This window comes from Maniola jurtina, chromosome 19, assembly GCF_905333055.1.
Source record: "Maniola jurtina chromosome 19, ilManJurt1.1, whole genome shotgun sequence".
NCBI classification, from domain to species: Eukaryota; Metazoa; Arthropoda; class Insecta; order Lepidoptera; family Nymphalidae; genus Maniola; species Maniola jurtina.
In genome coordinates this window covers 1996512-2020229 of record NC_060047.1, presented here as the reverse complement: position 1 = coordinate 2020229, position 23718 = coordinate 1996512, and the positions used below count along the sequence as shown (strand labels likewise).

The 23718-nt window shown below is 37.3% G+C and overlaps 1 long non-coding RNA gene across 1 annotated transcript; it reads right to left on the bottom strand.

Annotated features, from left to right (window-relative positions):
* Positions 1–1236: 1236 nt before the first annotated feature.
* Positions 1237–23063, bottom strand: LOC123874903. Its single transcript, XR_006798031.1, has 3 exons — positions 23053–23063; positions 21306–21308; positions 1237–1337 (listed from the first exon to the last, which is right to left on the bottom strand). It is a non-coding gene; the product is annotated as an uncharacterized LOC123874903 (long non-coding RNA).
* Between the last annotated feature and the right edge of the window lie 655 nt (positions 23064–23718).

Genomic DNA, 23718 nt, shown 5'->3' with positions numbered 1-23718 from the left:
CGTACACTAACATTCTTAGTAACTTCTATTCTACAAAACCGTCACGTAGGCGCGTATTAGCAGACGGGCCCGTCAATAGTTAATTAAAGTTATACCCCCTCCCCAAACTGCTCTTTCAAAGGCCCAATTACGTTTTCTATTCCTTATCGAGTTCCCTTCATCCCCACCTGAAAACGCGAACTTTCTTACGGCAGGCCTTTTTGAGATAAAATTTTTGTTCGACGTTTCTCTTATCTGTAGGTTTAACTTTAATACAATTCTTTAGATGTTTTTCTTCAGTCAGTAGACTGAATCTAGAGAATATAATCTTGGCATTTTAGTATTTAACTAGAGGATGCCCGCGACTTGGTCCGCTTGGATTTAGGTTTTTAAAGATCCCGTGTGAACTCTTGATTTTCCGGGATAAAAAATAGCCTATGTCCGTCCCCGGGATATAAGCTAACCCTGTACCAAACGTCAGAATCGGTTAAACTATTAGGCCGTGAAAAGGTAGCAAACAGACAGATAGACAGACAGACTGACAGATAGAAAGACAGACACACTTTCACATTGATAATATTAGTATGGATAACATAACATAACAGAATATTTTATTGACATCAACATAAGGGGTTTTATAATAAAATAAACTTAAATTTAAATTCAAACTAAAAATAAATAGGGTTCGACAAAACAAAGTTCGATCCGTCCTGTAGTTTCAGCTGTAGATAGATCAGTCGGTTAGTCAGCTTTAGATTAATATTCACAATGAAGTTAAGTACTAAAAACTTAATCGTGTCACGGTAATACAAAGTTAGCGATGTGATTAAACATAACGTATTCAAACACGAGATTCCAGATGCAATAAAACTGGTAACATCTTTACAACACGTAAATAGGCAGTGTAAAGCTTGAAACGTACAATGGGACGCGTCCGTAAGCCGCGGCTGATGGACGCGTCACAGGCAGAATGAACTATAGTGCGTTTCAACAAATAGTACCTATGGCGTTATGTTGGCTCCCCTGTCTGTCCAAGTCATTGGCACCATATTTGCATAAGAAGACGCAGATTTTGTTTTTTTCATTTGATTTTCCTGAATGAATGAAATAAAATCAAATGAAAATAAACAAAATCTGCGTCTTCTCATGCCAATATGGTGGCAATGACCACCCAACAGACAGGGGAGCCAACATAACGCCATAGGTAAGAATTATAAACGATCTATAGAGTGAAGGAACTTTTGGTTTGATCCTGAATCGACGATATGTCAAATATCAGACTATAGTGACGTGTATTCGTAGAAAAATAGGGCTACCTTAGACCTACCTGCAGCAAATGTACTAACATATTTTGACGTCTGCCAGGGATGATGGAAACTCAACCGAGCGACGTCAATGCCGTTCGGTGGTAAAATGGTGAAGGGGGGACAAGATCGAGATGTCTCAAGCGCTCAAGGCCACGCCACATCCGCGACTTACATCCGACAGTGTGCATAGTTCAGTGTGTTAGCATCGTAGCATCGTCCACATACATATAGGCGTCCGTCAGCGGCGTCTTATACCTACTTAGCTTGTTTCTGCCTTTATGAGGACGTGTGCCATTTGATTTTATCAACACGCTTTTAGAACTGTCAAACTCTTCACTCGAATAATAAATGCGATTCGAATGCGAAAGACAATTTATCAGTAAACATTTATGACAGCTTTGACTCCCTTTTTTAACCTCCGACCTAAAAAGAGGGGTGTTATAAGTTTGACGTGTGTATCTATGTATCTGTCTGTGGCATCGTAGCTCCTAAACTAATGAACCGATTTTAATTTAGTTTTTTTTGTTTGAAAGTTGGCTTGATCGAGAGTGTTCTTAGCTATAATCCAAGAAAATCGGTTCAGCCGTTTCAAAGTTATCAGCTTTTTTCTAATTCTTACTGTTGTAACCTTCACTTGTCGAGGGTGTTATAAATTTTTAATTTACACTTGTAATATCAGTAAACATTTATGACAGCTTTGACTCCCTCTTTTCAAAAACTGTGTTTTAGGCATCGATGTTTTTAGGTGTTCTAGTGTACAAATTGGAGCGTTGATTGCCTGGTTGATTAGATGTTGGCCTCTTAAATGTGCCCTAATTCAGGGGGTACAGGATTGAATCCTGGGGACGCAGCTTCAAATTTTCTGAGACATGTGTGTTTCAGGCAATTAAATATCACTTGATTTAAGAATGAAAGATAGCATTATGATTAAACCTGCAAGCTGAGTTCTCCATACCGAGTGTTCTCAAATCTGATGTAATTACGGGTCTGCTTGATTAGTGGCATATTGACATTTTTTTTGTATTAAGTAGGTAATTGCATCAAAATGAACACATGTGGATTGCATCATCAAAATAGATTATATTATTTATGTGTTTGCATTAAATTTTATTAAATTTCTTCTATTACTCAAGTTATTTTGCAAAAAAAAAGGTTTGCAAACAAAATACTTAGTCAATAACACAACTGCACTCATGAACTGCGCTCCAAGCTACGCTTTGACGTTGAGTGATATTCACGCTGAGCTTGCTCAATGCTCTGCTTGTTAGTGATAATTAGGACGGCTCTGGCTGACGGCTCACAAATGGCAGCTGTTTGCTTTGCTAAATTGGCAGCCATCTGTGCAATGTACATATTTCGGTTAAAGTTTTGCTTTGCCTATTGTGTTATTGTTAACTTTAGGTTAGTAGGTTTTCGTTTTACTCTTGGGCACACGTATTCTCAACTTCTGAGGGTCGTGATACTTTTTACTAATGCGTGTAAATAGTAATAAGTAGAAATCCAGTCTGGCCAAATGAAGATATCATCGCGACACTTAATCGAAGCCAGATTGACATGAAATAAAGTTAAAACCTTAAAAAAACATGTCCAAAAATGAAAAATTCGTATTTGAAAATGGCGCCTTACAGCTGCCACATTGTTTTTTTTTTTCAAAAAAATTATAGCCACCTCAATTAATTTGTCACCTCAGTATGATATAAGGATTCTACCGATACTCCGGTATCAGGAATATTTGATAGAATAATATGTAGATTTAGAATAAAAACCGAAAGTTCCCTCTCTCCAGTTCACTCTGCCCTAGTCTTGTTAAACTGACAGACGTCAAACCAGAACATTGAGTAGGTAAGGGACAAAGTGGCACTCTTATGAACTAGTATTTTTACGCGGCAAAGCCAAAAGGAAGGGTTATGATTTTAGCAGTCTATGTATGTATGTATGAGCGTATGTGTGTATGTTTTGTATCCAGATTCTGTGTGTTCCACCGTAGCGCCTACTACTGTGCCGATTTAAATAAATAAGGTGTCAATGGATTCGTCGTAAAGGTCCGGGTCACAGGCTATACTTTATATGAAAAAATTGACCTAACGGATGTTACATGAAAAAAAGTGGGGTTTTTTTTGCTATTGTATCGAGTTGGATGTCAAATGAAAGAGAAGAAAATTCTGAGTTCGTCAAAATACATTTATTTTACATTAAAATATACCAAGCGACAGGGAAAAATATTAGTATAATATTTCAGCGTTTATTAAGACGATCGCAGTCGGGTTTTAACTTTATCTTGTTTTCATTAAGAGTCTGCACACATCTGATTAAAATTCAGCGCAGGCGCGCATTTGTGCGTAGGTACGCACCATTTCCTTTACCTGAATATGTTAATTTCTGCTAAAACGTATTCCCGTCGAGAATCGCTTCACACTTGAAAAATGACTTTACTGACGAAGATAAAAACGTCATAGATATAGACACGCCCGGGCGTTATAAAGCGGTTCGTGTGAAAAAATGTTTTCAGGCTTCATCTACCTACTCTACACTAGCTTCTCCTTTCAGCAAAGGTTGTCTGGTAGAGATTGCTCTAAGCAATAAGGCCGCCTTTGCACACAATTGTTTTTTCTGTTTTTTTTCTTTCTGTGTTGCAGTGTTCCTTTACATGTGTTTTTGTGTGCAATAAAGTGTTCTATCTATTTATTTATCTACCTATGTGAGTTTCTTAATTACACCATATAATTTCTAAATGCCTGAACAGATTTGAATGTTGACATTACAATTACACGCTGCAAGTCAGTCTGTATCGCCGTATTGTAACAAGATCGCCTCGAATGGTACCTAGGTATATTACACTAAAGTTGAAAACTAAAACCCGACTGCGATCGTCTTAATAAACGCTGAAATATTATAGCAAAATTGTTTTCTGTCGCTTGGTATATTTTAATGTTGTAGTACAGTTATTATATTCATGAACTCATAATTTTCTTCTCTTTCATTTGGTATCCCACTCAATACAAAAGAAAAAATTTTTTTTTGGACACCCTCACTGTTTTTGATTTAACATCCGTTAGGTCAACTTTTTACTTATAAAATATAGCCTTTGTCACCCGGACTTTTGCAACAAATCAATTAACACCGCATTTATCGAAATCGGCCCAATACTTTAGGCGCTACGGTGGAACATACGGAATCTGGATACAAACATACATACATAGACTGCTAAAATCATAACCCTTCCTTATGGCTTTGCCGCAGTCGGGTAAAAAACCAGCCAAGTGCGAGTCAGACTCACGCACGTGAGGGTTCCGTGCTCGGGTATTTTTTCCAACAATTTGCACGATAAATTAAAAACTATTATGCATAAAAATAAATGAAAATCTGTTTTAGAACGTATAGGTAAAGCCCTTTCATATGATACCCCACTTGGAATAGTTATCTTACTTTGAAAATTGAAACACATTTTAATTTTTTTAAATAATGTAACCACAAATTCATGGTTTTCAGATTTATTCCTGTACTTGTACTATAAGACCTACCTACCTGCCAAATTTCATGATTCTAGGTCAACGGGAAGTACCCTATAAGTTTTCTTGACGGACGGACGGACGGACAGACAGACAGACAGACAACAGAGTGATCCTATAAGGGTTCCGTTTTTCCTTTTGAGGTACGGAATCCTAAAAACGATGCAAGTCAATCTCCAGCTTTAGCTGTGAACAGACCCCGTTCGTTTTCCCGGAGCTGTGTGCCCGGTGGAGCGCACACAATGTCCCTAATGGCTGACGTTACGGACATCAATTTGTTCAAGCGTGACCCGATACTTGTCCCCACTACTTTATTTCTTTTACATGCCCTAACTATAACAATTTTCAGGGACATCAAAGGAAATAAATGTTTCTTTTGTGTAAGAACTTCAGACGCTTTTATACCTTTAATGGCAAAAGGTTCTTCAAGTTTCTGTACGATTAAAAAGCTATTTATTTATATCTCTCTGCTCTTTTATTCAAGAAAAAAAGAGGAATCTTTATTCGGTGTAACATGCAGACATACTTATTATTATAGTGCAGTACCACATAAGGTATCATCCAAACCTGTGCGATCAAAGCGGCTTCAAAGTGGGAACGTCAGCCGCGCGGCGGTCGCCTCCCACCATCTTAGATGACGCCTTGCACCTACACGGCCTACGGCAGTCACGTAGATGTACCTACACGTTAAGATTCGCCACGTAGACGCTCCTGCGTTGCATCCCGCATCCCGCGTTCATGATACGCAGGAGTGGCAATAGCTTAATCATATTATACACAACAGGCATTGTAAAAAAAATATATCGTCTTGTGCAGTAGCCCACTTGGCTTGTGTTAGGGCAATGTTATATTAGAAACACTTTGCATTATATAAAGAGTTGAGTGTAGATACTTCATCATCATCATCATCATCATCAGCCTGTGGACGTCCACTGCTGGACATAGGCCTTCCCTAAAGAGCCCCACCACACCCGGTCCTCAGCCTTCCTCATCCAGCCACTTCCCGCCAGCCGCTTAATATCATCGGTCCATCGTGCTGGAGGGCGTCCCACACTACGTTTGCTTAAACGCGGTCTCCACTCAAGGACTTTCCGGCTCCAACGGCCATCGCCTCTACGACAAGCATGGCCAGCCCACTGCCACTTCAGCTTGCTAATAGTTTGGGCTATGGTAGATACTTATAGTATGTTATTATTAAGGATGCTTACATATTAGAAGGACGGATGACGTACTATGCGCAAAATAGGTAGTCCTATCTGAACACGAGGCATATGACGTCGAATCCTTAGTGTTGGTTGTCCTTTGACAGCGTCACAATAAAGCCACGGATCGACGTAATTTTTTGCATTGATTTATACCTACTTAGTTAGGACTTGGAATGTCGAATATGCTTCTTTTTATCGCAGAAAATCAAAGAGTTCCCACGGGATTTGAAAAAAACCTAAAACCACACGAGCATCAGCTCTTTTAAAATAATTACATGACACCCTCGAATTAAATACAATCGAGGCGGGTAAAGGGAATTTCCTTTATTTTCAGAAAATGAGATTCACAATCGTACGAGCGTGTGGGCACGTAAGTATTTACCGACCCGCAGGTAAACCTCGCTGCTGTTAAAAAGGAGTTTGGGGGAATTTTATTGCTGATTACGTACCTTGGACGGCAATCGAGCTTGCGAGCTGTGTTGAAACGGGTATTCAAAGGTTTTAGCGTTACTTTAAGTCCTAGGGAGCTTCATCATAAAATGGTGTTAACTTTAAATCCCCACTAGGTGAACAGACATCAAAGGAGTCGCAGGTAGTCCCTGAATGCAGGCGGTGCAGGATCATTGTGGAACTCCCTAAAAGAGACCTATGTTCAGCAAAACGGGTATTCAAAGGTTTTAACGTTACTTTAAGTCCTAGGGAGCTTCAATCATAAAATGGTGTTAACTTTAAAGCCCCACTAGGTGAACAGACATCAAAGGAGTCGCAGGTAGTCCCTGAATGCAGGCGGTGCAGGATCATTGTGGAACTCCCTAAAAGTGACCTATGTTCAGCAGTGGACGTCTATGGGTTAAAACGGGCCATTTACTCCATTTTTAACCCCCGACCCAAAAAGAGGGGTGTTATAAGTTTGACGTGTGTATCTCTGTATCTGTCGGTGGCATCGTAGCTCCTAACTAATGAACCGATTTTAATTTTTTTTTTTTTTGTTTGAAGGGTGGCTTCATCGAGTGTGTTCTTAGCTATAATCCAAGAAAATCGGTTCAGCCGTTTGAAAGTTATCAACTCTTTTCTAGTTACTGTAACCTTCACTTGTCGGGGGTGGTATAAATTTTTAATTTACACTTGTCTGGAATTTGGTTTTTAACTCGTCATCATGATTTCACTGTCAGTTCGCGGTAATAAGGCCGCAAAAAGTGCTCCTCTTACATAGGTTAGCGAGAAGTTTCTTGTTTACAAGAAATCTTTCTTGTTAAATTCTTCTTAAAATCTTATAAAGCCTCCAGTACGTTACCTATGATATTTTGTAAGAGCATGTAAATATTATGTATGTTTACTACAAAAAATACCTATTGAGTAGGTATTTGACCCTCCGTTTTGGGAGATTAGGCCAATTGATTTTACGACAGCAGGCAGGCAGCGCGTTGAAAACCGTTTTGTCCACTTACACTGAGTCGGTTATTGAAGGATTTGTGTTTGTCGGCCCATATCAAAGTAGGATTAAAGTGTTTATTTAAAATAATGTTTTATGTTACATTACCTATTACTTAATGGCCATTTAACCGTCTACGTTTGAATGATTCAAAGCAATTTTATGTTTATTAGGTTTCAAAATCTTGTGGATTCAAAGCATTAAAAACCATCCGTTTAAGGCATTCTTATTTTGAGCTCACTCGTCACCTATTTATACTGAAAAACGCTAACTTTATCGAACGAGTTTACATGCAAACGTTACACTCTGTAATTGTTATCGTGCTTTTTTCTGTTAATATAAACAAATCATTCGTTCAGAGTTCCAGTACCTACGTATTAGTACGTACGTAAGGGACCGATAGCTCTCAGTGAAATTGAATACATGGTATAAATCCCGCGTGCCCCGCGACGCGACGTTGGATTTCTCCGCGGACCAGTTTATTTCACCCGCACAATGCCGCGGTGCCAATAAATAGCACGGTATCTTGCCGAGTGCCACAGAATTGTACTGGCGCTAGCTAATGGCTTAGCCATTGAGTAAGTAAAATAAAGGATGAACGGATACAGATTCTAAATAACAGGCAGCCGTTTTAGTAACACTCGTTTCAAAGAATGTTTTAAACCATGGCACTAGTATACTGAACCCTACTGTAAATAGAATTTATAAGTTAAATAACAATCCACAAAACAAAAAGTAACCATTCGTTTAAAACTCTAGATCTCTAAGTAAGGACGTAAGGGACCGATAGCTCTCACAGAAATTGAATACACGGTATAAATCCAGCGTGCCCCGCGACGCCACGGTGGATTTCTCCGCAGACCAGTTTATTTCACCCGCACAATGCCGCGGTGCCAATAAATAGCACGGTATCTTGCCGAGTGCCACAAAATTGTACTGGCGCTAGCTAACGCCATTGAGAAAGTAAATAATAGAGGACGAACGGACACAGATTTCTAAATAAGCATCGTTTTGGTAATACTCCTTTCAAACAATCTTTTAAAACATGGCACTAGTATGCTGAAACTTAGTGTAAATGGAATTTTTAAGTCAAGTAACAATCTACAAAACTAAACACAAAGTAACTCAAAGTAACTATTCGTTTAATGTTCTAGACCTCTAAATAAACACTCTGTAATTGTTATCAGAAGAAAAAAAACAAAAATGGGGAGGGCGCTGCAGTGCGCGCGAAAGTACTGGGTCCGTGTTTAAAGTGAATTTTATAATTGAAAATCACAAATTTACAGTTGTTTTTGTGAAAAAAGTGTAAAACTATATCCAAATCGCAAGTGAAAATGTTATCAAAGGCGTACAACATAAGAAAACTGTAAAAAATGCTTATGAAAATATTTTCTTTCAACCGATCAATAGTTCAAGTGTTGTAAACAAAAGTGCTAAAATACAAAGGCAAATACAATTAAACTGGACTAAAGTAATTAAAAACTATTTTCCTATTTATATTACTGCAAATAAACAGTGAACTCAGCATACAAAGTGAATTACAAAGATAATTTTTCAACGAAAATAATAAAAATCAAAAAGTGAAATGTTGAGGGTTGTTTGAAAAATAGTTAGACAAGCATACGTCGCAGCTTTGCAGATTACGCTTACATATTTCAACACTAGAATGTAACGATAGGTTGGCTTAATGCGAACGTCACCGGTCTAAATATCGACATTACCGAGATCGATCCCCGGCACCGAAGAGTGAGTGGTGAACTTTTTTTACTTTTTTTTGGCTTTTAAAAAAAAAATTCAAAGATGGAAGACATCGTACAATTATTGAAAAAGATACAAGAAGACATTAATGAAACAAAAGATAGTATCAAAATCAGCGAAATAAATTTACTCAACAAAATCGACGAAAAATTTGACGACATCCAAAGTAAACTACAAAATCTAGAGGTCACAGTTAGTTCACAAGAACAACGACTAGACCTTCTCGAAAAACAAGCCAGGGAGAGAAATATCGTTATTTTTGGTGTCGAGGAAAAAGAACAGAATTACGAAGATTTACATAATAATATTCTCAAGATATTCAGTGATATTATGAAGATAGATTGTACTAGTTTTGAAATACAAGGTATAAAAAGAATTGGTAAAAAATGCGATAAACCTAGACCCGTTATTGTTACACTTTCGACATACAGGAGAAAAATTGAAATTTTACGCAACAAAAAATCACTTGAACATTTAAATTACTACATAAAAGAAGACTACCCACCAAAAATTTTACAGAAAAGAAAACAACTTCAAGAAATGGCGAAGGAAGAACGGGAAAAAGGCAAAAAAGTTATAATCATATATGATAAGTTAATTATCGTTCCAGAAAAAGAGAGAAGTGAAAACACAAAACGAGGAAATAAACGCAATCTCTCTGAAACTCCTCCCGACAAGCATGGTAAAAATACAAGGAAACCCAAAAAGACGACTCAACCTCATAAAAACAACAACCTGACATCTTACTGGACCAACAAAGACATCCCAAATGCATGAATACATGAATCCAGACGCTGCAGCAACACCTTAACATAGGTACAAACAGTTAGGCTTAGTTAATGTAATACTTACTTACAATATAAGGTGCCACCCTCCTCCTCCTCCAAGACGGCCGGTCACCGTGGAGGAGTAAGACCACAACCCCCCCGGTTCGAAAATAGATATCAATCACCACCATTTAAAATACCATGCATATAATATAATAATAATAATTTTATGATAAATGCATATAGGATAGAAACAGGATTTATTTACATAATTGAACAAAATGGAATGTACTTATGAAAGGAAAATTTTGGAATACCTACTGATTACTAACGCGAGGAATCAAAGGAAAAAATAATATGAAAAAAAAAAAATTACCTATATAATTATTACGGATTTTTCAAGATTTTGCATTGAGGAAAAATACAAAAAATTAAGAGAACCGGAGGGAGGCCTTATACCCAAATATGGGATCCTTATCTATATTGTATAGTGATTACCTACCTACTCAATTAATAAATAATAAAATTAGACAAAATTAGAAATTAGCAATAGATATAGATATAGATGTAGGTACATAAATATAAATTTGTAAACTAACAATAAATAATTTAAGCTTGAAACATTTGTAAACTAACAATTTTATTAACCAACACTGTACATAACACAACATATAAACCACATATACACATACAAAATATACACATAATAATAAACCTACTTACTAATAAAACTAACATAAAGATAAGGTAAAAATTGTAAAATAAAATAACTAGATAGTTGTAGGAAAAACTTTTATACTTAATATGTAAAGATAAGGAGTAAATAAAGGCTTAATAATAATAATAATTGTTATCAGGCTCTTCTCTGTAAAGACAAGTGTAAATTAAAAATTTATAACACCCCCGACAAGTGAAGATTACAGTAATAACTAGAAAAGAGCTGATAACTTTCAAACGGCTGAACCGATTTTCTTGAATTATAGCTAAGAACACTCTCGATCAAGCCACCTTTCAAACAAAAAAAACTAAATTAAAATCGGTTCATTCGTTTAGGCGCTACGATGCCACAGACAGATACACAGAAACACAGATACACAGATACACACGTCAAACTTATAACACCCCTCTTTTTGGGTCGGGGGTTAAAAAACAAATTCGTTCAGAGTTCCAGTGCCTACGTATTAGTACATACGTAAGGGACCGATAGCTCTCACAGAAATTGAATACACGGTATAAATCCAGCGTGCCCCGCGACGCCACTGACGCGCGACGCGTGTCTATAGATTCTATACTCTATGGCACAGGCGCTTTAAATTTTCCAATTGTGACGTATATGGCAGTTAAATTTAAAACTGCCACACCAAGTGGCGAAGCGGTGGAGACAAAAGTGCCGGCTTGAATGGTGCATTATATTGCCCACAGATTCGGCTACATTGCGGAACGGTTTTACATAACGTCTCCATTTTGCGTTCACTGAAGAACATAAGTCAAAGTCAAAGTCAAAATCATTTAATCAAAGTAGGTACAATTGTACTCTCTTTGATGGTCGAAATTGTTAAATTTGTACGATATAGTGGTGATAATTAATTACGTAACTTAAAACTAAACCTACGAGGGTTCCAAACGCGCCCAAGTCTGAGAAGAGCCCACAACAAACTCAGCCGGGTATTGTAAATAATAATGACGCTTAAAATAGTTACTTGGGAAAAGTGACCAAATAGGGAATGCCATTTTAAATGGAACCTAGCCTAAACTTAGAGTTTCTGGATATTTTACATGGTAGAATAAGGTTGAACTGTAGTCATATACTATACAAAACATTACATCATTTTTAGGGTTCCGTACCTGAAAAGGAAAAAAGAAACCCTTGTAGGATCACTTCGTCGTCTGTCTGTCCGTCTGTCGTGTCTGAAGAGAACCTATAGGGTACTTCCCGTTGACCTAGAATCATAAAATTTGGCAGGTTGGTAGGTCTTATAGCACAAGTAAAGCAAAAAAAACCGAAAACTGGTGGTTACATCACAATTTTTTTTAAATGTGTTCAATGAACAACTAATTAGCATTTTCAATTTTTCACGTCAGATTACTATACCAAATGGAGTACCTATCATACGAAAGGGCTTTACCTGTAAATTCTACAACAGATTTAATATTTATTTATATGCTCATTATACCAAGTGGAGTATCCTACGAAAGGGCTTTACCTGTAAATTTTACAACAGATTTTTATTTTTTTTATCAATAGCTCAACAGTTTTTGATTTACCGTGCAAAATGTCGAAAAAACACGACTGTTGTACGGAACCCACGGTGCGCGAGTCTGACTCGCACTTGGCCGGTTTTTTTCTTTCTAACTAGCCACTAAATACTGGTTAGACCTTTAGACAGGCTCATAAATTGGAAGATAGGATACAAGCACAAAAATAAAACTAAACAATTACCTATTACATCAAGTCCCTAACGACCAGACGCGGGGAATTACGAAACGGCACAGAGTTATAGCGGGCTTCAAATAATCATTAAACATAACATAACGTTACATAACGTTACGTAATGTTTGCACATTCCTCCTACAATGTACACATACTAATATTATTATCATCATCATCATCACCAACCCATCGCCGGGTCACTGGACAAGGTTCTTCTTTCAGAATGAGAAGGGTTTGGCCATAGTCTACCATAGCGTAAAAAAAAATGTTTCCTTTGTCAAAAATAAGTGTAATTGCCGTTTTTAACCCCCGACCCAAAAAGAGGGGTGTTATAAGTTTGACGTGTGTATCTGTGTATCTGTGTATCTGTCTGTGGCATCGTAGCGCCTAAACGAATGAACCGATTTTAATTTACTTTTTTTTGTTTGAAAGGTGGCTTGATCGAGAGTGTTCTTAGCTATAATTCAAAAAAATTGGTTCAGCCGTTTAAGAGTTATCAGCTCTTTTCTAGTTTTCTTGTAGAAAAGAAGGTTAAAAGAAGGTGGACTAGGTTGGTTGGTTAGATAACCTAACGGTTATCTAACCAACCAACCTAGTCCAAGAAAATCTGTTCAGCCGTTTGAAAGTTATTAGGACTTTTCTAGTTACTGTAACCTTCACTTGTCGGGGGTGTTATAAATTTTTAATTTACACTTGTTGACTAAAAAATCTTGAATCTCAAGCAAAATTCATTCACCTGGCCTCTCTCGTGGTGAGGTGTAGTTAAAGGCAAAGTGTGACACGCACAAATAACGTCGTTTCCGTCATCTATGGAAACAGCACTATTTCAGGTTCCACCCGCCAATGAGTTATCGCCTCAATGAAGCGAGCTCTTAAGTTAGAGCGCGCTTCTAACAATCATTAAACATAACATAACTGTTCCCCATCCGAGTGATAGCTCGTTCAGATAACTGCCGCTGTTATGTCTCAACAATCTCTTTTGGCGGAGAATTGTTACATTTTATGATGGTATTAATGAGTGATGGCCTTTTAAAAGGAACAAGAGCGGAACTTTCATGGAGCTTTACGATGGGATGTATAAAATTTAGTACTGCTTGTTAATAATGACATATTATATGAGCACCTACCTACTGCAAAATAAATACTAAGTATACTAAGATTTTTTTCTTAACTAAGTACCTATATTCACTCAAAAAATCACGTCGATTCATTGCTCCGTAGCAGGCTGCAGTGTGATTGAAGGGCAAGTCAACAAACAAACAGATTTTTGGATTTAATATATAGGTAGTTACTAGCTGATGCCGGATATCCAGACTCTTCGTCGTAGGGTTTTAGGTTTTTGAAATTCATGACGCGCAGGTGTGGCTGTCGCTTTAAGTTTCAAATATTTAGCTGCTGTAAATTGTATATCTACAGGGTGTACCTATATTTAGGTATGACACCATAAAAATCATGAAATATTATACCTACTATAGATAGATAGAAGTCAACGAACGTTGCGTAGATAGGTGCCACGGGGTAAATGCCACGTCGAAGTGAGACATTGACACCGAGTGTTGCATGCATAGATACATTACGAGTTTGAAAAAAACTTCATTACTAATTTATATCAGATGTTTATTGGTGTTAGAGTGTATTTAGGTACTTTAATAAAAAGTAATCAAAATTTTCACCAGCGTTATAATTACCTGCGCCTTGCTGTAAGTACTACTATTCTTAAGCAACTAATGTCAGAATAATAACCCACAGTGTATAACCAAACAAATGTGTCGTGGTAATAAACCGAGATAATGTATAATCTATGCATGTAACAACTTTGCTACAACAATAATATTAGCTTGTAATAACATAATTATTATGCGCTTAGCCGCCCACGCTGCAATTATTCGATAATTATGTTACCTGAATCGGTAGCCTAAAAGCCTTGGAGATGAGAGCTGAATTCATAATGAAATGTGTCTAATGAAAATTCAATATTCAATAACAAGCTGTCTTTTAAGGTAAAACTCGGTCAAGTGTGAGTTAGACTCCCACACGAAGGGTTCCGTACCATCGTACTAGAAATACTTAACACTTTTTGATTTTTTGTGATGTAACTAAAAATTCACGGTTCTTTCTTTTCTTTTTATTCTTTTCTTTAAGAATATTAGCCATGCTTATCATGACTAATACTCCCCTTTCCTCTCCAACTAAGCGTAAAGCTTGTGCTAGGAATAGGTACGACAATAGTGCAACGGCTGGGGTTTGAACCGCCGACCTTTCGGAATTCAGTCCGCTCCTCAACCGTTGAGCTATCGAGAAACTGTTTTTGAAAGTTCCTGCTATATAGCATTATAATATATATATTATAGCAGCTATAAGACATTTGCTGCCTTCCGAATTTCACGATTCTAGGTCAACAAGTAGTAGGTACCCTATAGGTCTTGATTGACGGATCTTGACAGACACGACAGACACACAACGAAGTGATCCTATAAGGGTCCCTTTGTTACCTGCACATACGGAATCCTAAAAAATTAAATTTAAGAAAATCTATTTTCAAAACCCACACGGTTTCACAAAATTACATTAAATTCGTCTGTGGATAGTATATCCATTGTAACTTTGTGAAACCGTATGTATGGCTTCAATTAATCACGAATATGTCTTATGATTCTGTAATCAAATTGCTAAATTGCTTTAATATTAGTACTCTACAAAATCCATACTTGCCTACCTAGATTATGTAAATTACTAAATGCAGCCATATAAATTATTGTTCTACTATCTTGTCCAAAATACCATACTTATTTTTGCTGTACTAACAAAAGGTACTTTAGTAGTCCATAACAGTCTCAAAGCATCTCCCAACAAGCCCATTAAACTGTTTACGCTTACATTTTAATGAGATTGTGTTAAACACACGCGCTAATAGGCGCTCGGTAAACTTCTAAATGCTCTATTCATGCAGGAGCGGCGAGCTTTACCCCTCACACCTACATAATTACCCCGCTCATTTTCGCACCATTTTTAAATGAGACAAAAGATACCCGTGAAAACTGTTTTAAAATCATACTGAAAAGTATTTTAACAGCTGCTTCATTGTTAACACGAGTAGAACTTAAATGAAATGAAAATATGGGTGTTCAAAAAAGTTTTTAAAATTTAAGTCTGCATTTTTTACTGAAAAATACTAGAAAAAAATATTTGCTCTGATATTACGGTCCAGATTTGGACTAAGGTTCCGAATGGACTAACCGTCTAAATTCAAATTGTAGCATATTTAAGAAACTTTTATAAGTTTCTCAAGCCTTTCTCATTCGCGGCACAGTCGAAGTTTTAATTGTTCTACCATTTCATGTGATGGGCCGAGAGCCAGTGGAAAGTTATGAGAATGTGCTCGATAAACGCTGAAAGTTTGTAAGGTTGTTCTTCAGGCTGATTTATCTCTTCATGAGGAATAATAGGACTACCAGCCAGCCTACTGATTCGCTGATTCAAAATGTCATTTGACATTTATTTTCAACGCATTGAAGGTTTTCTACGAAATCTTTTTTAGTATCAGTCCGTGAAGCAGCAATGTAGTGTACCAAGTGATATCAAATGAGTTTGGTGGTTTTCATTTATTGTATACACTGAGATAGCGAATCATCCCACATTATGGTGAGTTATCATAGGTAGTGAGATTTTTTTTAAAGAAAATACATTGCAATACCAATACAATGAGTTTTTTTGATAAATACCTCTTTAAAAATATGATCTACTAGCTCTCAAACTAAGAAGGGGGCCCGGCAAACTTTATAGTCATGAATTTATTTCTCTACGCCCATACCACTAATTTTACAAGCTATGAAAATTAGTTTTCATTCTGAGCAAACATCTTTATGCCGAAGGAAAGTGTTATTTTATGCTTCCAAGTTTGACTTGCCTATAAAATATGTAGTTTTTTAAAATCGCCTCCTATTCGCTTCTTTTTCGGAGTAATGTGCATTTTAAGCAATTAACAACCACTTTTAATATGGGTAACTTTAAATCTACTTATTTTAATTAATCTACTTTAATTATACTTTTTAGTGTTTTTGGTTTTTGAAGTCGGTTTTATTTTTCTTTTGAAAATTTTTTATTTCACAATTTTTAGTGGCCCCCCTATACTATAATATGCTATGCCCAGTTAAAACCCTACTGTTTACTAAGCTATTACAGTGATCGCGAGCAATTTGCTCTTATCCATTGAGGAGTTCTGTTCTCCATCTCCGAAGATATTCATCAGATCTTCACCAAATTTATATGGGACCACCTGCACAGTATACCCTTTCAAACAAAAAAAAAAATTTCCAAATCGGTCCAGGGGTCTTTGAGTAATCGGGGAACATACATAAAAAAAAAAAAAGATCCCGACGAATTAAGAACCTCCTCCTTTTTTGGAAGTCGGTTAAAAATAAAATAAAGCATCACTCGCTTTGAAGAAACTTTCATGCCTGACTTTCTCTGTAATGTTCTCAAAGGTGTGTGAAGTCTACCCAATCCGCACTTGGCCTTAGTAGCCTTGCCGTGCTGTACCGTGGTAGCCTTTTTTTATTCAGATACAAGTTAGCCCTTGACTGTAATCTCACCTGGTGGTAAGTGATGATGCAGTCTAAGATGGAAGCGGGCTAACCTGGAAGGGGTATGGCAGTTTTATTAAACCCATACCCTTTTGGTTTCTACACGGGGTCGTATCGGAACGCTAAATCGCTTGGCGGCACGGCTTTGCCGGTAGGGTGGTTACTAGCCACGGCCGAAGCCTCCCACCAGACCAGACCAGTGATTTAACAATCATAAAATTCCAAACCCTGCTGGGAAACGAACCCGGGCCCTTTCACTAATAAGACCACAGCACTTACCACTGCACTAGGGAGGTCGTTAAAACTATTTCCAAACTCTTCTCATACTGAGAGGAAATCTGTGCTCTGTAGTGGGCCGGTGATGGGTTGATCATGATGATGATGTATAGATATACCTAGATATTCCCTTTGACTGCGTAACAGCTAGACCGCAAAGTAATTGATCAAAAGCACTTAGCACCACTGAGCACTGTTCAAAATGCTATGAGTTTAATTATAGCTAAGTGCACACTTGCAGAGCTTCATGTGTGACTGGGTCTAGCAATCAGTTGCTTTGATTAGTCAACCGGTAGTGTGCGACTTGCTTTACACTACAATTGGATACATTATATCGCATACCACGTTTAGACGGAGATATCTCATCTAATAATATTAGTGATAGACGGGGCAAAGTGATAAATTAATTCAAAACTATACTGAGAGCTCAAAAGAACTTGCACTAAACAAACTTCAAAACTGCATGAATTAAATTACTATCAATGCCCGTGATAACCAAGTTGCTTAAAAAACGGCCAAGTGCGAGTCAGACTCGCGCACCGAGGGTTCTTCACTCGGGTATTTTTTCCGACATTTTGCACGATAAATCAATAACTATTATGCATAAAAATAAATAAAAATCTGTTTTAGAATGTATAAGTGAAGCCCTTTCATATAATATGACATCCAACTTGGTATAGTTATCTTACCAACCAAAAATGATCTGATGATGTAACCACAAATTCACGGGTTTCGAATTGTTTGCCTTTACTTGTGCTACAAGATCTACCTACCTACCAAATTTCATGATTCTAGGTCAACAGGAAGAAACCTATAGGTTTTCTTGACGGGCACGATAGACGGAACGATAAACAGACGGGCAGACATACAGAAAGTGATCCTATAAGGATTCCGTTTTTCCTTTTGAGGTACGGAATCCTAAAAACGTCATCAACAAAATAATATATAGCGACTCGCCATAATAATTGCCGTAGGTACGTGGCAACTGTTATGTCAAAAGTTCGGTTTACGAATCGTTCTTTTGACATGGCAGTTGACGACGATAGAGAAAATATGGCGAATATTTTCTCAAAATTAACCCATTATAAATATTATTATAATTCTGTGGTTTGTGGTCTTAATAAAGTATGAGATTTATTATATAAAAAAAGTTTCCAATAGCCGCTCTACCGTTTAAATCAATATCCTTGCTTTACGGACAATAATATCAATGGGAAATGACAGTGCAGTTATGTCACTCAGACTGTAATTAGTGAGTATTGATGCTATCTCGTATGGCATTTGAATTGAATTTGCATAATTCTAGTGTTGTATGGTATCGTTAAGAGGGCTCTCTCCGTCACTCGCTCCATACAAACGTAGTTCGTCTCTCATTCTAATACTAACCAATCATATTCAATGGAATTTGTAGAAACGTTCCAGGAACTAATATTTATGCCTGTGGTTTTCCAGATTTCCGTTATAATATTCGGTTTCAAAGTTACGCGGTCTTAAAAATTCACATACAAATCTTTGAGCCCCTTTAATTTTAAAACTACATATTTTTAGAAAAATCTAAAACACCACAGACACAGATGTTACTTTCTAGAATATGTCTGCCTTTCATGGACTTTGGTTGCTTAATATTCAAATTAAATTGGAACTACGATTGTATGGAGTAAGTGACCGAGAGTGCTCTGTTAACTGTAGACTTTGAATAATTTCCTTTTCCTTTCCTAAAACAAGTTTTAAGAATAATAATTACTACCCATATTATTACGCATATTATAAATGCGAAAGTGGTTGTTGTTGGTTTATTGTATAATCACTACCCATATTATTATTACCCATATCACCCATAATTAAATGCGAAAGTGTGTTTGTTGGTTTATTGGTCGTTATTTTTCCTTCAATCAAGTTGCAGCGCGACGGAGCCACGGATCGACGTGACTTTTTGAACAGTTACACTTAAACACATGGAGAGTAACATAGGCTACTTTTTATCCCGAAAAATCTAAAAGTTCTTACGTGGTTTTTAATAACCTAAACCCAGGTGGATGAAGTCGCGGGCATCGCTGATATTTTTATGAATTACTATCTGATGCCTATGATTTCATACGCGTGGATTTAGGTTTCTAAAAATCTCGTAAGAACTTTTTGATTTTTCTTTGAACTCGTAGCTTTAGTTTTAAGTTACGTAATTAATTATCACCACTATATCGTACAAATTTAACAATTTCGACCATCAAAAAGAGTACAATTGTACCTACTTTGAATAAATGATTTTGACTTTGACTTTGATTTTCTGGAGTAAAAAGTAGCCTTTTTATATCACTCACCACGTCTTTAACTAATACGTACCCATCTTTCTATACTAATAAATAAAATTGGAGTGTCTGTCTGTAATTTCGAAATAACTACCTCATATTAAGCTCATATGGTTATTTGAACGATACCATAACTGAATCACACGTTTTTAAAATTTTTGTCCGTCTGTCTGTCTGTCTGTCTGTTTGAAAAGGCTAATCTTTGGAACGGCTGAACCGATTTTGACGGGACTTTCACAGGCAAGTAGAGGATTGACCAGGGCGTAACATAGGCTACTTTTTTAACCGACTTTTAAAAAGGGAGTTGTGTTTTTCTACCTATGTACACCTAGGGTTGACTATGGATGGCAACCTCGCTTGGGCAGCACATATAAATCAGCTTAGTAAACGTTTGCATTATTCGATCCATTCCTTGAAGAGACTGCAGAGTTTTCTTCCGCTACGTACCAAAATCATGCTAACACATTCTCTGTTGCTTCCAATTCTCGACTATGCTGATGTGTGCTACTTAGACGCCACTGAAGAGCTACTTGACAAACTCGATCGGCTTCAGAATCTGTGCATACGGTTTATATACGGACTGCGCAAATTCGATCACATTTCCGACTACCGTCGTCAGCTTAAATGGCTCCCTATTCGCTTTCGTCACAATTTGCATATTTTGACTGTTCTATACAATGTTCTCAATACCTCTTCCCCTGGTTATCTGCGAGAGCGATTTCAATTCTCGCTCCCTCCTGCTAGGCCTATGCGGTCTTGTGTCTCAAAAAATCCTCTCGTCACTCCCCATTGTAACACAGTCTTCTACAGCAAATCTTTCACCGTACTAGCCACCCATCTTTGGAACTCACTTCCTGAGAATATTAGAGAGAATTGCCGCTCAGTACATTCATTCAAATACAGAGTGAAGCAGTATTACCTATCATTACAATAGAGTATTTATATATTATATATATATATATTATATTATTATTGTATGTATTTTATTTTGGTATTTATTGGAAGATATTTGTGTAAATATTATTGTGTAGCACTTGTATTAACCATTTTATAAATCTAGTACCATGGGACCTATTCCACGTATTTATGCACCTTACTCACAACCTGCACGGGGAAGCTGGAAGAAATCTCTGTTTAGAGATAAGCATTTCCTTTGTACATAGCTTAATTTATCTTAACTTTGTAACTACAATTTTGGTACATGAAAATAAATATATATATATATATATATATATATATACACCGAAATCTCCGAGATTTCTGAACCGATTTGCGCCATTTCTTTTTTAATCGATAGAGGAACTTTGCGACATTGTTTCATAAAAAATTTGGAGTCCAACTCCTCAATCCTGATGCTGCAGGGGATCTGACCAATCCACGCGGGCGAAGCTGCGGGCATCAGCTAGTGCAAAATATAACGTTGATCCGTCGCTCTTTTGTTATGTAAGTGAAATAGGAAACCGACAAACAAACACACTTTTGCATTTCTAATATGGGTTAAACTTATTCACCTACATAAAATTGTTATATTTAATCTTCTTGCTGAATATCTTATCTTAACTTGAATATCTGCATTAGTTCATAGTGAGACACAATTTCATTGGCATTCTCTATTCATTCAGAGAATTCTGCCAGTTTACAACTTTAATATAATTGTTAAGGAAGATTAAATTCATGAAGATTTCGTTTGTTGACCGGAATCTTATGAAATGGTAAAACAATTAAAACTTTTGCCCCGAAACTGGTTGGGACCAACTTTAGAATATTCCCTGAATAGAATATGTACTTGACATTTCCTTATTCTTGGAAAGCAGAAGATAAGAACAATGAAATGTTTTCTCTATTAAAATGTTCACACAGTAAGAATATAAGACTATGATAACTAGCTCTTGCTCCCAACTTCGTCTGCATGGAATTAGGTTCTTGAATCTCAAGTGTAGCCTACATCATTTCTTGAATAACCCTCTACGTACATTTGAGTGTTTTAAAATTTTTCCTTCCCTTTCCCTAAGAATTTCCGAAAATCGTGAAAAATGCATTCCTTCGTTTTCAACCGAAAGCTTAAATACCATGAATATGATGAACCTTTCTTCTTCTGAGTTTCTCCAGGTGATCAAATCAGAAATGGGGAGTTTTGTTAGAGAACTAAAGTAACCGACGTAGCTAAAAGGGTTGCGAATCTGAAAATAGAGTAGGTGCATATTGACCGCCCGTTGTGCCAGATCCTTTTTTCCTTGCACATGCAAACTGTGGAATCCATCCCATCGGCGGTGTTCCCACTAGATTACAAAATGGCGTTATTCAAGTGGCGGACCAACAAATTCCAAAAGCCGGCAACACATCGGCGCCGGCAACGCATTGACGGCACCTCTGGTGCTGCAAATATTCGCGGGCCCGGTAATCACTTAACAAGAGGTGAGCCGTCTGCTCGTTTTCTCACTGTTTTTTTAAAGTAGATATTATGTGCATGGACTTACACTGCTCACTAAATGGGTTACATAACATCATGGCCAACCTTAAAGAAACTCTTTTCTCGTTATTTTCGAGATGCGAATCACAATCCAGGGACCAAATGTGGGCTCGTATTGACAGACCCGCAGGCAAACTTCGTCTCGCAGTTGAGAGGAAAATCGGGGGCATTTTATACCTCGTTAGAGAGCTTAAACAGAAAAACCGGCCAAGTGTGAGTTGGGCCTCGCTCTTTTAGGGTTTCATACAATTATGAACAACTTATTTTGTATGCATGACACATAAGTCTTAATATAAGTCTATCGCATGACATATTTCCGAGGTATAGACAAAGGGTGAAAGAAACTCCCAAAAAATATTCTATAGACAATGATACCCTATAATATGCTAGGGCATGAAAATTTTTTTTTTCCGACTCCTTTTTCATGTATGAGATAATGTTGAAAATAATTCAATATTCGATATCCGGTCCACGTTCTACACCAAATGCCAGAGATTTGTAACTCATTTCGACTACGCGCTAGAGACCTGTGACATGCGGACAGATAGATAAACAGTAGAGTGACATTAATAGGGCTTCGTTTTTATTCTTTGGGGACGGAACCCCAAACCGTTCCGCGAAAATCCTGCGTCTTCAGCTACCTACGAGTTCGCTAAGCAAATAGATGGAACAAATAAATCCGTTATATTGCGTTTTTTGGCAGTTCTACTTCATTATTTTTACCCCAAGATGGAGGGAGGAGAGCCCTTTTTAGGGTTCCGTCCCTCAAAATTAAAAACAGAACCCTTATAGGATAAAGTTCTCAAAGGTGTGTGAAGTCTGCCAATTGGCCAGCATGGCGGACTATGGCCTAAACCCTTCTTATTCTGAAAGGAAGGTTGGCCGGCGATGAGGTGATCATGTTGATGGAGGGTTGGTGCTGCAAATGTGGTCGGCGGTAATCACTTAACATCTGCTAAGTAAGGTCTACAACACATCTACACTCAGCTCCGCTTTAGTGGTCAGGTGCCCTTATAGACACCTTATTACAGCTACGACGTAGCCTTCATTACGTAGTCAAATTTTCGTCTCATTTTTTCAATGCGAAAGCGAATAACATGAATACGAGTTAGCATAAATTATCATATTCAGGTAAAAGAAATGGGGCAGATGAGTGAATGCAAACTTGGAATATTAATGAATGTGCCCGGAAAGGTACACACTTTAACTTGATAATATGGAGTAACTAGCTGATGCCCGCGACTTCGTTCGCGTGGATGTAGGTTTTTTAAAATTCCCGTGGGAACTCTTTGATTTTCCGGGATAAAAAGTAGCCTATGTGCTAATTGAGGGTATAATCTATCTCCATTCTAAATTTCAGCTTGATCCGTCCAGTAGTTTTTGCGTGAAGGAGTAACAAACATACACACACACACACACACACACACACACACACACACACACACACACACACACACACACACACACACACACACTCAAACAACAACAAACTTTCTCCTTTATAATATTAGTGTGATGAGGAATGCCCAAACGTGCGCCTCGAATAAGCCTTTTCTTACCCGACTCACCAAACCAAAAGGAAGCGTAATGATTTTAGCAGTCCGACAACTACCCAAGAATTGCCGATAGACAGCAATAGATAAACGACCAAAATTAATAATTAATCTATCTGTAATCTGTCGATAAGTTACTTAG